This window comes from Mobula hypostoma, chromosome 11 (genome assembly GCF_963921235.1).
Source record: "Mobula hypostoma chromosome 11, sMobHyp1.1, whole genome shotgun sequence".
Lineage (NCBI taxonomy): Eukaryota > Metazoa > Chordata > Chondrichthyes > Myliobatiformes > Myliobatidae > Mobula > Mobula hypostoma.
The window spans coordinates 83531137-83545703 of NC_086107.1; positions in this window are offsets into that span (position 1 = coordinate 83531137).

A 14567-nucleotide genomic window follows, 5' to 3' on the forward strand; every position below is an offset into this window, starting at 1 on the left:
ATCAAGAACCAGAGGGAACAGGTTAAAGGAGAGGGGGAGAGATTTAATAGGAACCTGAGAGGCAACTTTTTCACATCGAGGGTGGTCCATAAATGGAACGAGTGGTTGAGGCTGGTACATCAATAACATTTAAAAGGCACTTGGACAGGTAAATGGATAGGATAGAGCACGGACCCCTTGCTTAATGGTATTGGTCCATGGCATAAAAAAGATTGGGAACCCTGTTAAGAGAAATTGAGGCCAAATGTGGTCAAATGGGTGGGGATCTTGGCCAGTATAGACTAGATGGGCTGAAGGGGCTATATCTCTGCTGTGTCACTCATGACTGTGTGGCCACGTTCTGCTTGAACCCCAACTACAAGTTTGCAGATGATTCCACTGCAGTGGGCCGTATCTCAAATAGTGATGAGTCTGAGTACAGGAGGGAGATAGAGAGCTTAGTGACATGGTGTCCTGACAACGATCTTTTCCTTGACCTTGTCAGCTAAAACAAAAGAGCCATTCATTGATTTCAGGAAGGAGAACGGAGGCAATGCTTCTGTCTATGGTACGAACGTCAAGAGAGTTGAGAGCCTCAGGTTTCTGGGAGTTAGCATCACCAAGAGCCTGACCAGGAACAACCCCCGCAGACAGCATGGCCTAGCAAGGTCACCAATGTCTCTACTTCCTCTGGAGGCTAAAGAAGTTTGGCATGTCTCCATCACCTTCGACACACCACAGAAAGCATCCTTTCCAGATACATCACGGCTCGGTACGGCAACTGCCTGACCTGAGACCGCAAGAAACCGCAGAGAGTTGTGGATACAGCTCAGAACATCAGGGAAAACAGCCTCCTCTCTATGGACTCTGTCTACACTTCCCACTGCCTCAGTAAAACAGCCAGCATAATCCAAGACCCGACCCACCCCAGACATTCTCTCTTCAACAGCCTTAAAGCACATACCATCAGGATCAAGGACAGCTTCTACCCCACTGCTATCAGACTATTAAATAGTTCCCTCCTATGATAAGATGGACTCTTGACCTCACAATCTACCTCGTTATAGTCTTGCACATGACCACCTACCTACACTGCACTTTTGCTTTAATTGTTACTCTTTATTCTGCATTTTGTTACTGCTTTTCCCTTCTACTACCACAATGTAATGGTCCGTGTGGATGGAATGCAGAACAAAGTTTTTCACTGTACCTTGGTATGTGTGGCAATAATAATTCAATTTATTTTTTCAAATCTTTTTATTGTTATATTATGCAAAAGAAATAACACAAGTACATCGAAGTAACAACACTTACAATGTCTCAAAAAAACCATCATCTTAAAGATTGAAAAAAAATTTGTGATAACAAAAAAAACCTAAGCAGAAAAGTGAGGGAAAAAAAAGAACCCATTAGTGTACAACCCCGGAGCCATGCGTCATAAAAAAGCTTCTAAAAATAAACATCAAACCACCAGCAAGAAAAGAAAATATACCAAAAAATTTACAACTAGATCCTGGAAAAAATCTATCAATTAGCTCAAATGATAATAACGAGCAAATGAGCCCCATCTTTTCTCAAAATCAAATAAAGGTTCAAAGGTTTGACTTCTAATTTTCTCCAAACTAAGACATAGCATCACTTGAGAGAACCATTGTGACAAAGTGGGAGCTGATGTATCCTTCCACTTCAACAAAATGACCCTCCTAGCTATCAATGTAACAAATGCAATAATATGTTGATCAGACACAGAAATACCATGAATACTTTGAGGAATTATTCCAAAAAGCACAGTTAATTTATTAGGTTGTAAATTAATTTTAAATGCTTTAGAAATTGTTGAAAAAACCGACTTCCAGAACTGTTCCAATGTAGAACAAGACGAAAACATATGTGTCAGTGTAGTTATCTCAGTTTTACATCTATCACAATGACTATCAACCTCGCTATTGGGAGTTGCTTTACCTATACAATTAGCTAAAGTTGTTAATTTAAACCTATATCCTGTGATTAAGTATTCTTTACAAATTTGGCTCCAGTTCCGTAATTTTTTTTAATCTTAAAAAATTTAAACTTTGTAGCTTAATTTATCGAAATTACTTTTTTAAGCCTTCTTTGAGTGATCCAATTTTTTTACTTTGGGAAAATAAAGGAATTAATTCTTTTTTGGATTTATTTAAAGAAGGTAAGTTGATGTCTTTTGAACAATTAATTGATAAATATTCTCTTTCATACTCACACTTTCTGCAATACCTTCAAGTTAGACATTTTTTACAAAAATATTTAAGTAATTTTCCTTACATATTAGAGGCTGACCTGTTAGATACTATTATGAGTACGAATCTTTTGATCAAGGGTTCTATTGGAAGAATTTATAAATTATTATTACAATGGGATTAGCGCCCTTTATCTTAGTTTAAACAGGATTGGGAAAAGGAACTTAACTTGACTTTTATGACAGAGGATTGGATGCGGAATTTGAAGTTGGTTAACTCTTCTTCAATTTGTGCTAGCCATTTATTGATTCAATTTAAAATTGTACATCATTATCATTTGACGAAGGAGAGATTTTCTAAAATCTTTTCTAATGTTGATAGTCATTGTGATAATAATCCAATTTATCAATCACCTCTCATTCCAGAGAAAACAACCCTAAGTCTGTCCAACCTTTCCTTCTACCTCAAGCCCTCTAATGCAGGCAGCATCCTGGAGACCCTCTTCTGCACCCTCCCCAAAGCCCCCCAACACCCCTCTTGTAAAGGGGTAACCAGAATTGAATGCAATACTCTGGATGCGGCCTGACCGGGGTTTTATAAAGTTGCAACGTAACTTTCTGACTCTTGAACTCAGTGCATTGACTACTAAAGACAAATTTGCTGTGTGCCTTCTTTACCACCGTATCGACCCGTGTGTCCGCTTTCAGAAAACTGCTCTCTCAGCGTCAGTAAGAACATGGAATTGATTTGTGGACCTCAGGAAGAGGAAGTCAAGAGAACACACATCATTCTTTCATAAGTCAAGGGATAGAGTTTAAGAGTCGTGATGTAATGATGCAGCTCTATAAACTCTGGTTAGGCCACACTTGGAGTACTGTGTCCAGTTCTGCTCGCCTCACTACAGGAAGGATGTGGAAGCACTGGAAAGGGTACAGAGGAGATTTACCAGGATGCTGCCTGGTTTAGAGAGTATGCATTATGATCAGAGATTAAGGGAGCTAGGGCTTTACTCTTTGGAGAGAAGGAGGATGAGAGGAGACATGACAGTGGTGTACAAGATAATAAGAGGAATAGATCGAGTAGACAGCCAGCGCCTCTTCCCCAGGGCACCACTGCTCAATACAAGAGAACATGGCTTTAAGGTAAGGGGTGGGAAGTTCAAGGGGGATATTAGAGGAAGGTTTTTTACTCAGAGAGTGGTTGGTGCGTGGAATGCACTGCCTGAGTCAGTGGTGGAGGCAGGGTTAAGAGACTACTAGACAGGTATATGGAGGAATTTAAGGTGGGGAGTTATATGGGAGGCAGGGTTTGAGGGTTGGCACAACATTGTGGGCCGAAGGGCCTGTAATGTGCTGTACTATTCTATGTTCTATGTTTATTCCTCACTGAGGCGTCAGCGGTGGAAAGGTTGAGCGGCTTCAAGTTCCTGGGCATCAACATCTCACAGGATCTATTCTGGACCCCATACATCGATGCAGAGTTTGAGGAAATTTGGGAAGTCACCAAAGACTCCAGCAAATTTCTACAGATGTACAGTGGAGAACATTCTAACTGGCTTTATCACCGCCTCTACTTCCTCAAAACTACCTGCCCCTCTGCATATCTTCATATCGTCTGCAAACTTTGCAATTAAACCATCAATTCCATCATCCAAATCAGTGACATTTAACATAAAAAGAATCTGTCCCGACACAGACCACTGTGGAACACCACTATTCACTGGTAGCCAACCAGAAAAGGCTAGCTTTATTCCCAATCTTTGCCTCCTGCCCATGAGCCACTGCTTTATCCATGCTAGAATCTTTCCTGGTGACTAGCACAAGTCCTGGTTATACCATCACCGATGGCAGGCGGACAATCTCTGAAGAGTTTTGATAATAGCTGGGGTTACCCATCTTGTAAAGACACTACCCAGCAGAAGGCAATGGCAAACCAATTCTGCAGAAAAATTTGTCACTGCACACAAAACTCCAATGCCTTATACATCTTCAATGTAACTGTTGATTGCTGTTTCCAAAGCTCTGATATATGAAGGGCAATGTGTCAAAGGCTCCGGCTCAATCTTGTAATCCTGATAATTGGCTTATTGTGTGTATCTGGAGTTTAACCGGGCCAGGTGCGCCAAGTTTCACATTTGCAAGGTCAACTATACAGGGAAAGTGCACAGGTAATGGCAGGACCATTAACAATGTTTATGTACAGAGGCTTCTTGGGGTCCAAGTCCATGGATCCAGAATCAGAATCAGGTTTGTTATCCCCGGCATGTGTCATGAAACGTGCTGTTTTGCAGCATTGTCGTGCAGTACACAAAATATAGCACTGAAGATTGTTTAATGTGTTACGTACCCCATAACTAGGTTGCCCAAACCAGCAGAAATGGATCACTCAGTTGGAGTCTGGATTACTAGAACTAAGAAAGTTTTATTAAAGAAACAAGCAACACAGTACTCTAATCAAAAGGATAATAAATGCAACAGTTCAGCAATGATAAACACACATGTACACAGAATTAAGATAACAGGATCAATCAAGCTCTATCGTTGTCTAGGGGGTAAATGACCAGTTTCAAAGTGATGCAAAGTTCAGTTCAATTTAGTTCAGTTCAGTTCGCAGTAATCGCTGCCGTGGTGATGGACAGTGGGGGGAAGGAGAGAGAGAGCAAAACGAATGAATATTCAACACAGCTTCCACACAGACCTTCTCAGTCAGCTTTCCGGCGAGTCCTTTGTGATGTCATCTGAGGTCACCGACCGTGATCCCTCCGTTTCCAGATATGATCGTTTCTCTGCGGTGAACCTGGCACCCAGGCAAGGGTGAACACACACCAGGTTCCCACCGATCGTGCCTTTCCACCCTGAGCGTCTATGGCTTGATCCCGCGACCAGCCGTTCCAAAAGCTTCCCACCGACTCGTGAGAGGCGCACCGCTTCCAGGGTCTCGTTACCTCGGGTGTCGTGTGTGTGTCCTGCCTTAGCAAACCTGTCCCTTTTAATCCCCCTACTGGGGTATCGCCTGTCCATCACTTCAAAGAGTTCAGGGTTCAAAGGGGGAGCCGATCTTGACAGCTCTCCTTCCCCTTCATTAACATCTCCAAATGCTGCTCCATTGTTTTCCTTATCTCTCTCTCCCCTGAAGACAGGTGGCAGACCAACTGCTGATCCCACTGGTGCCAGCACAGGATAGCTACATCTTAATCTATGTGTATTCTTGTCACAAATGTCATTTCCTGTACACAAGTGTAAAGACCAAAATAATTGTCACTCCCGATCTGATGCAGCACAAAAAAAACATTAAGAGAAAGAACACAATAATAAAAAAAACACAATAAATGCTGTATAAATACATCGGGAACATCACTATGTGCCATGTTGTATGATGTAGGCGATCATGGTCTTTCCATGACCAGGGTTGTTTTTGGCAAATTTTTCTACAGAAGTGGTTTGCCATTGCCTTCTTCTGGGCAGTGTCTTTACAAGGTGGGCAACCCTAGCCATTAGTCTTCCGGGATCATCAGAGCCGCATAACCAGGACTTGTGATATGCACCAGCAGCTAATTGACCACCCATCACCTGCTCCCATGGCTTCACATGATCCTGACCTGTGTGAGAGGGTGGGGAGGTAGTGCTAAGCAAGTGCTACACTTGCACAAGGGTGACCTGCAAGATAGTGGAGGGAAGGGGCGCCTTACACCTCCCTTGGTAGAGACGTATCTCAACCCCACCACCTCATAAGTACATAAGATAGCTTATACAATACTGTGCAAGTCTCCAACAGATAGTGTGCCTAAGAATTTTGCAAAGTACTATATTTGTCCACATGGAGCAGAGAGAAGCTTTGTAAATCTGGCGGGAGCAAAGGATGTTGGGAATGACAAGGGTGGAGTGCCGCTGGAGGGGTGTGGGACTCTGGCAGAGAAGGATACTGGGCTGGAGTAGGGGTGGTTGGCACGGGTACAGACACTCTCAGCCCTCAGGCACCAGGCAAGGACATTTGATTCCTAACAATTGGTTTATTGATCATTGCAGAATGTCTCTCTGGTGCTTCCCTCTCCCTTCCCCTTTTCTTAAGCATGATTCCCCTCTCCCTGCCCTTTTCCCTCTCTCAATGCACAACAGAGACCCATATCAGAGCCAGTTTTATCATCACTGACATATGTCTTGATTTTTTTTTGTGGCAATGGTACAGTGCAGCGGACGAAATTACAACAGTACTGTGCAAAAGTCTCGGGCACTCTAGCTACCTATGTGTGGCCCAGCCTTTTGCATAGTGACATATACATACAGTATGTCCATAAAGTGACACTAGGCACAGGAGAGTCTGTACATGATTGGAAACTACAAAGCAATGGTGGCTGGGGTGTGGTGGAGGTGTTGATCAGCCTCACTGCTTGGGTAAAGTAACTGCTTTTGAGACTGGTGGTCCTGCTGATGAGAGTGGGACAAATGGTCCATGAGCAGGGTGGGTGGGATTGCAATGAATTACAATCAGAAATATATATTAAAAATCACATTTATTATCACTGACATATGTTGTGAAATTTGATGTTTAGTGTCAGCAGTACGGCATAAGACGTAAAATTATTATGAGTTTACAGTTTTAAACATTTTTAAAGTAAATAAACAGCGCGAGAGAGGATGGAAGAGGCAGTGTTCATGGGTTCAGAAATCCACGTCCTTCTGCAGCCTCTTGTGATCCTGTGAATTGGAGCCTCCGTACCAGACCATAAGATATAGCAGCAGAGTTAGGCCATTTGGCCCATCAACTCTGTTCCACCATTTCATCATGGCTGATACAACTTTCCTCTCAGCCCCGATCTCCTGCCTTCTACCTGTATCCCTTCATGCCCTGATCAAGAATCTATCAACCTCCGCTTTAAGTATACAGTGCCTATAAAAAACATTTACCTCCCTTGGAAGTTTTCACGTTTTATTGTTTTACAACATTGAAGCACAGTGGATTTAATTTGACTTTTTTTCATATTAATCAACAAAAAAAGACTTTTCCATGCCAAAGTGAAGACAGATCTCTACCAAGTGATCTAAATTAATTACAAGTATAAAATACAAAATAATTGTTGCATAAGTATTCACCCCCTTCATCAGTATTTGTTGATGCACCTTTGGCAGCAATTACAGCCTTGAGTCTGTGTGGATAGGTCTCTATCAGCTTTGCACATCCAGACACTGCAATTTTCCCCCATTCTTTACAAAACTGCTCAAGCTCTGTCAGATTGCATGGGGATTGTGAAAGAACAGCCCTTTTCAAGTCCAGCCACAAATTCTCATTGGATTGAGGTCTGGACTCTGATTTGGCCACTCCAGGACATTAACTTTGTTGTTTTTAAGTCATTCATGTGTAGCTTTGGCTTTATGCTTGGGGTCATTGTCTCACTGAAAAACAAATCTTCTCCCAAGTCACAGTTGCCTTGCAGACTGCATCGGGTTTCCTCCAGAATTTCCCTGTGTTTTGCTGCATTCATTTTACCCTCTCCCTTCAGAAGCCTTCCAGGGCCTGCTGCAGTGATGCATCCCCACAGCATGATGCAGTCACCACCATGCTTCACGGTAGGAATAGTGTGTTTTGATGATGTGCGGTATTTAGTTTACGCCAAACATAACATTTAGACAGATGGCCAAAAAGCTTAATTTTGGTTTCATCAAATCATAGAACCGTCTGCCAGCTGACTTCAGAGTTTCCCATGTGCCTTTCGGCAAACTAGCCAAGATTTTATATGAGTGTTCTTCAACAGTGGCTTTCTCTTTGCCACTCTCCCATAAAGCCGTGACTGGTGAATCACCCAGGCAACAGTTGTTGTATGCACAGTCTCTCCCATCTCAGCCACTGAAGCTTGTAACTCCTCCAGAATTGTTATAGGTCTCTTGGTGGTCTCCCTCATTAGTCCCCTTCTTGCACGGTCACTCAGTTTTTGAGGACAAGATGTGCTCTCGGCAGATTTATAGCTGGACCATATTCTTTCCATTTCTTGATGATTGAATTAACTGTACTCCAAGGGATATTTAGTGACTTTGAAATTTTCTTGTATCCATCTTCTGACTTGTACTTTTCAATAACCTTTTCGCGGAGTTGCTTGGAGTTGCTCTTTCATCTTCATGGTGTAGTGTTTGCCAGGATACTGACTCACCAGCAGCTGGACCTTCCAGATACGGGTGTATTTTTACTACAGTCAGTTGAAACACCTTGACTGCCCACAGGTCTCCAAAAACAGATCCCCATTTAACTAATTATGCAACTTCTAAAACTAAATGGCTACATTCGTGATGATTTGGTGTATCATATTAAAGGGGGTGCATACTTACGCAATCAATCATTTTGTGCTTTATATTTGTGATTAATTTTGATCATTTTGTAGAGGTCTGTTTTTACTTTGACATGAAAGAGTCTTTTTCTGTTGATCAGTGTCAAAAACCCCAAATTAAATCCACTGTGATTCAATGTAATAAAGGAATAAAACATGAAAACTTCTGGAGGGGTGGGGGAGAATACTTTTTATAGGCACTGTACATAAAGACTTGGCCTCCACATCTGCCTGTGGCAAATAATTCCACAGATTCACCACTCTCTGGCGAAAGAAATTCCTCCGCATCTCCGTTCTAAAAGGAAGCTCCTTTATTTTGAGGCTGTCCCCTCTGGTCTTACGCTCTCTCACCATAAGAACATCCTCTCTACATCCCACTTCTTTTAGTCCTGTGCAGTAGCACCCCGCCCCCCATACCAGACAGTGATGCAGCCTGTCAAAGTGCCCTCTGTGGTACATCTAGAAAAGTTTTTGAGTGTTTTTTTAGACATGCCAAATCTCTTCAAACTTCTAATGAAGTATAGTAGCTGCTTGTCTTCTTTGTAGCTGCATCATTATGCTGGAATCAGGTTAGGTCCTCAGAGATCTTAAGACCCAGGAATGTGAAACTGCTCACTCTCTCTACTTCTGATCCCTTGATGGGGATTGGTATGTGTTCCTTCGTCTTACCTTTCCTGAAGTTCACAATCAGCTCTTTGGTCTTAGTGTCACTGAGTGCCAGGTTGTTGCTGTGACACCACTCCACTAGTTGGCATATAACGCTCCTATACGCCCTCTTGTCTCCACCTGAGATGCTACCAAAAATGGTTGTATCCTCAGTAAATTTATACATGGTATTTGAGCTATACCTAGACACACAGTCATGTGTATAGACAGAGTAGAGTAGTGGGCTAAGTACACACCCCTGAGGTGTGCCGGTGTTGATCATTGGCGAGGAGGATATGTTATCACCAGTCTGCACAGATTGTGGTCTTCTAGTTAGGAAGTCGAGGATCCAATTGCAGAGGGAGGTACAGAGGCCCAGGTTCTGTAACTTTTCAATCAGGACTGTGGGAATGATTCCGTTAAATGCTGAGCTATAGTCAATGAACAGCATCCTGACATAGGCGTTTGTATTGTCCAGGTGATCTAAGGCCATGTGGAGAGCCATTGAGATTGCGTCTGCCATTGACCTATTGTGGCGATAGGCAAATTGCAATGGGTCCAGGTCCTTGCTGAGGCAGGAGTTCAGTCTAGTCATGACCAACCTCTCAAAGCATTTCATCACTGTCAATGTGAGTGCTACCAGGCAATAGTCATTAAGGCAGCTCTCATTATTCTTCTTAGGCACTGGTATAATTGTTGCCTTTTTGAAACAAGTGGGAACTTCCATCTGTAGCAGTGAGAGGTTGAAAATGTCCTTGAATACTCCCGCCAGTTGGTTGGCACAGGTTTTCAAAGCCTTACCAGGTGTTCCATTGGGACCTTCCGCCTTGCGAGGGTTCACTCTCTTTAAAGACAGCCTAACATCGGTCTCTGAGACAGAGATCACAGGGTCATCAGGTACAGCGGGAATCTTCACAGCTGTAGTTATATTCTCCCTTTCAAAGCGGGCATAGAAGGCTTTGAGTTCATCTGGTAGTGAAGCATCGCTGCCATTCTTGCTATTGGGTTTCGCTTTGTAGGAAGTAATGTCTTGCAAACCCTGCCAGAGTTGCCGTACCTCTGATGTCGCCTCCAACCTCGTTCGAAATTGACTCTTTGCTCTTGAAATAACCCTCCGCAAATCAAACCTGGTTTCTGGTACAGACCTGGGTTACCAGCCTTGAATGCCACAGATCTGGCCTTCAGCAGACAACATACCTCCTGGTTCATCCACGGGTTTTGGTTTGGGAATGTACAGCAAGTCTTTGTAGGCACAAACTCATCCACACAGGTTTCAATGAAGTCGGGAACAACTGCAACATACTCATCCAGATTCAAAGATGAATCCCTGAATACAGTCCAGTCCATCGATTCAAAGCAGTCCTGTAGGCATTCCTGTGCTTTCCTTGTCTATAACTTCTTGGTCCTCACTGCTGGTGCTGCAGTCTAAGTCTCTGCCTATACTCAGGGAGTAGAAGTACAGCCAGGTGATTAGACTAAGATAAGGGGACCAAATCTGTTCACAATACTCCAAGTGAGATCTCACCAGTGCTTTATAAATTCTCGACATTACGTCCTTGCTTTTATATTCTAGACCTCTGTAAATGAATGCTAACATTGCATTTGCCTGCCTCACCACAGGCTCACCCTGCAAATGAATCTTCAGGGAATCTTGCACAAGGACAAAGTTTTTTGTATTTTCTCTCTACTTAGAAAATAGTCAGCCTTTTCATTTCTTGCACCAAAGTGCATGACTGTACACTTCCTGACACTGTATCTGATTCTGCATTCATAGACTTGGATCCCAAGAAGCCTCTGTACGTAAACACTGTTAATGGTCCAGTCATTACCTGTGCACTTTCTGTTTTTTATCTGACCTCGCGAATGTGAAACTTTGCGCACCTGGCCTGGTTAAACTCCAAATACACACAATAAGCCAATTATCAGGATTATATGATCAAGGTAGAGCTTTTGGCATATTGCCCTTCGTATATAGAGCACTAAATACAACGGTCAGGATCTTATGTTGAAGATGTATAAAATGTGGGAGTATTGTGTGCAGTTCTGGTCACCTACCTGCAGGAGAGATATCAATAATCTTGAAAGGATGAAGAGAAAATTTACAAACATATTCTGGGATTTGAGAACTGGAAAAGTTGAATAGGTTAGGACCTTATTCCCTGGAGAGCGGGAGAATATTTGATCATCATCATCGTTATCAGGTGCCATGCCCAGTTTGAGCTTTGACTGCCATGGCCCACACACTCCTGTTTTGGGTCAAGTGGATCAATTCATTGGTATTCATTTCCAGTTCTCTGGCTGCTGTCTCCATCCTCATTTGTCTTTGCCTTCCTTTTGCTTTCTTCCCTTCAATCTTTCCCATAATTACCGTGTACTCTAACTCCTCTTTCCTAATCACATGTCCAATGAAGTCACGTTGCCTTTTCATGATCTCATACATTATTTCTCTTCTTGTGCTTGCTCTGTTCATGACATCCTCGTTAGATATTCGTTTCATCCATGATATTCTTTGCATCCTCCTCAAAAACCACATCTCTGCTGCTACAATTCGTTTCCTCATGTTACTAGATATTGTCCAACATTCTGAGCCATATAACATAGCTGGATAAACGTAACATTTCAGTACTCTGAGGTGGGTTGTCATGCCTAGTTTAGTGTTGGTCAGTACACTCTTCATTCTGGTAAAGGTGTCTTTTGCCATCCCTATTCTTCTTTTGATGTCCATGTCGCACCTGCCATCTGATGTCACCCAGCATCCTAAATAGCAAAAGTTCTGCACTTGTTTTATGTCTTCCCCATTTATTCTCAGCCTGCAGATAGGATTCTCCTTCTTTTTGGATATCACCACACATTCTGTCTTTTTGCAACTGACAGATAGACCCATTTTGCACTTTCTTCAACAATTCTATCAATTAAGTTTTGTAGTTCTTCCTCCGTACTTGCAATTAACACAGTGTCATCTGCATATCTGAAATTATTGATGTTTTCACCGCCAACTTTGATTTCCAAGATGTCTCTTATTTTTTGTAATATTGTTTCACTGTACACATTAAATAAATCAGGGGAGAAAACACACCCTTGTCTAACGCCTCTCTTGATTTTCATAAACTGACTCACTTCTCCATCTATTCTTACAGCGGCAGTTTGTTCCCAGTACAGATTTCTGATTAGGCGGAGGTCTTTCGAATCTAGATCTAGAGTTTTCTGTAATATTTCAAATAACTTATTGTGCTTCACTTCATCAAATGCTTTTGTGTAGTCGATAAAACAAACAAACAATTCTTTTTGCACTTGAATAGCTCGTTCTGATAGTATCCTTAACATCAATATCGCGTTTCTTGTACCTTTGTCTTTCACAAAACCATATTGTTCTTTACCTATTTCAGCTTGTATCTTACCTTTAGCTCTTGTCATCAAAATTCTTAGAAGTCTCTTGGTGATATGACTCATTAAACTTATGGTCCTATGTAATTCACATTCTATTGCTCCAGCTATCTTAGGAAGAGCGATAAATACTGACTTTTTCATCTCTTGTATTATTCCAGTCTCATAAATGTCATTGATTAAATCAGTAAGTTTTTCAATTCCATAATCTTCAAGGGCAATAATTTGTTCTATTACTAATTCATCAGGATCTGCTGCCTTTCCTTTCTTCATCTTATTTATTGCATTATGAACTTCAGATTTTAAAATACTTGGACCTTCAATGTTTTTCTTAATTTCTGGTTTTTCACCTCGATTGTCTTCAAACAATTCCTGAATATACTCAGTCCATCTGTTCATAATCTCATCTTTTTCCATGATAATGGTCCCATCCTTTGCTTTCAAACATCCACCTGAAGAACAGAGGAGCTTTTTATCAGTGATATTCTTGATTTGTTGATGTAACCTTTTTGGATCAGTAATAGAGATTCCTTCTATTTGCTCACATTCCTGGTTTAACCATTCTTCTTTGGCTTTCTGACATAAGCTTTTAACTTTTTTATCTAAGGACTTATATTCTATAGGATTTGCTTTCTTCCATCTCCTTTCTTCCACTAGATTTTTGATTTCATCTGTCATCCATTTATTCTTTGTACTTTTTCTTTTTTAGAAATCACTGACTTTGCTGATTCTACCAAGGCATCCTTTAGAGAGTTAAATTTCATTTCTACATGATTGCTATCATCTTCAACAGTTTCTATTTCTAGACTTTGAAATCTATTCCTTACTTCAATTGTAAATTTTTGTCTTAAGTTTTCTTCTTTAATTAATTGCAAGGAGTCAAGGGATTGTTCCGGTATTTGATTCTTTAGTTTTTTAAGTTTTACTTTTACATGCCATACTACTGGGTTATGGTCACTGTTACAGTCTGCACCTGGATATGTTTTGCATTGAGTCACTGAGTTTCTAAATCTTTGGTTTATAGAAATAAAGTCAATTTGATTTCTCGTGTTATCACCTGGATTTTTCCAGGTCCACAGCATCTTGGAAGGTTTTTAAAGTAGGTATTCGTAATGAACTGATTATTCATCTTGCACCATTCTACCCATTTCTCACCTCTTTCATTTCTTTCCCCTAGTCTAAATGTTCCTATGGTGTTTCATAGAAACATAGAAACATAGAAAATAGGTGCAGGAGTAGGCCATTCGGCCCTTCGAGCCTGCACCGCCATTTATTATGATCATGGCTGATCATCCAACTCAGAACCCCACCCCAGCCCTCCCTCCATACCCCCTGACCCCCATAGCCACAAGGGCCATATCTAACTCCCTCTTAAATATAGCCAATGAACTGGCCTCAACTGTTTCCTGTGGCAGAGAATTCCACAGATTCACCACTCTCTGTGTGAAGAAGTTTTTCCTAATCTCGGTCCTAAAAGGCTTCCCCTCTATCCTCAAACTGTGGCCCCTCGTTCTGGACTTCCCCAACATCGGGAACAATCCTCCTGCATCTAGCCTGTCCAATCCCTTTAGGATTTTATACGTTTCAATCAGATCCCCCCTCAATCTTCTAAATTCCAACGAGTACAAGCCCAGTTCATCCAGTCTTTCTTCATATGAAAGTCCTGCCATCCCAGGAATCAATCTGGTGAACCTTCTTTGTACTCCCTCTATGGCAAGGATGTCTTTCCTCAGATTAGGGGACCAGAACTGCACACAATACTCTAGGTGTGGTCTCACCAAGGCCTTGTACAATTGCAGTAGTACCTCCCTGCTCCTGTACTCGAATCCTCTCGCTATAAATGCCAGCATACCATTCACCTTTTTCACCACCTGCTGTACCTGCATGCCCACTTTCAATGACTGGTGTGTCCTACTTTAGCATTTAGATCTCCCATGACAATAACAATATTTTGAGATTTGCATCCATTCTTTGCTTGTTCAAGCTCTTCATAGAATTTATCTATATCCTCATTTGTTCCATCTGTTGTT